The sequence below is a fragment of the Jaculus jaculus genome, chromosome 15 (genome assembly GCF_020740685.1).
Source record: "Jaculus jaculus isolate mJacJac1 chromosome 15, mJacJac1.mat.Y.cur, whole genome shotgun sequence".
NCBI lineage: Eukaryota > Metazoa > Chordata > Mammalia > Rodentia > Dipodidae > Jaculus > Jaculus jaculus.
The window spans coordinates 68,705,222-68,706,964 of NC_059116.1; positions in this window are offsets into that span (position 1 = coordinate 68,705,222).

A 1,743-nucleotide genomic window follows, 5' to 3' on the forward strand; every position below is an offset into this window, starting at 1 on the left:
TTGTTTTCAGCTGTAATGCCGAAGCCACATGCAGGTCTCCTGAGACAGGGGGCCAGGAGCACCAGTGCCGTGTGTGTGTGTGTGTGTGTGTGTGTGTAGATGCATACATGTGCAGGTGTGTAAGCATGTAGAGGTCACAATTATGCTAGACTTGCTGGCCAGTGGGCACCAGGGATCCTCCTGTCTCTGCCTCCCAGAGTTGGGATTACACATGTGCACCACCGTACCTGTCCTTTTGTTTTTCTACATGTGTTCTAGGAATCAAACTCAGGTCCTCAGGCTTGCGAGGCAAGCACCTTACTGACTGACCATCTCCCCAGCCCCAGGATTGGTTTTTACTCTGCTGTTTCAGTTTTCCAGCCAAATAGTCTAGTGTAGCAATTTTCCAAGTGTATCATTATCATATAGATACACATGTTCCTCAGATTATCATTTTGCAAGAAACGTGTTCCATGGGCTAATATATCTGAGATATGCTACACCAAAATGGCAATTCATCTGGGTGTCATGGCACACACCTGTAATCCCAATACTGGGCAGGCAGAGGTAGGAGGTTTGTGAGTTTGAGACCAGCCTAGGCTACATGAAACTTTTGTCTCAAAAACCCAAACCCAAAGCCAAAACCAACCAGCCAATAAACACACAAAAATAAAACAACAGAGACTGGAGAGATGGCCCAGCAGTTAAGACACTTGTCTGCAAAGCCTAACAACCTGGGTTTGATTCTCTAGTATCCATGTAAAACCAGATGCACAAAGTGGTGCATGCATCTGAAGTTTGTTTGCAGTGGCTAGAGACCCTGGTATGCACATTCTCTCTCTTTCTGTCTCTCCTTGCATATAGTAAATAAAATATTTTTAAAAATAAAATAACAGAACAACAAAAACAACATTACATAGAATTTTAAAGAATCTTTTTTTAAAGGAACTTTACTTATTTATTAGCGAGAGATAGAAGCAGATAGAGGGAGAGAGGACGGCACGCCAGGGCCTTCAGCTGCTGCTAATGAACTCCAGACACACGCGCCACTTTGTATATCTGGCCTATGTGGGTAACAGGGAATCAAACCTGGGTCCTGTGGCTTTGCAAGCAAGTGCCTTAACAGATAAGCCATCTCTCCAGCCCTACATAGGATTTTTTTTAAAATTATGGAACTGTTGCAGTCAGGTTCACATTGCTGGTAGAAATCACCCAGCCAAGAGCAGCTGATGGGCAAAAGAGGTTTATTTTGGCTTACAGGCTCAGGGGGAAGCTCCACAATGGCAGGGGGAAACGATGGCATGAGCAGAAGGTGGACATCACCCCCTTGACCAACAGAAGGTGGACTATAGCAACAGGAGAGTGTGCCAAACACTGGCATGGGGAAGCTGGCTATAACACCCATAAGCCTGCCCCCAACAATACACCGCCTCCAGGAGGCGTTAATTTCCAATTGCCGTCAGCTGGGGAAACTAGCATCCAGAACACCTAAGTTTATGGGGGACACCTGAATCAAACCAGCACAAGAACCTTTTCTAGTCCTTAGTTTACTAACCCAGCTATCAAATCAGCATGTACTGACTACCTTATGCTCAGGCAAGGTGCTGGGAACCGAAGCATGGGAAAGACTTCTGTCTGCAGGCCTTTTACGAGCCAGCAGCAGACAGTCTTTAAACAACCACTTGAAACAATGAGCTCCTCCTGAATTACTCATTGTACTTGCTGGGAAGGAGCAGGCAGGGCACTGACAGAACATTTTTCACT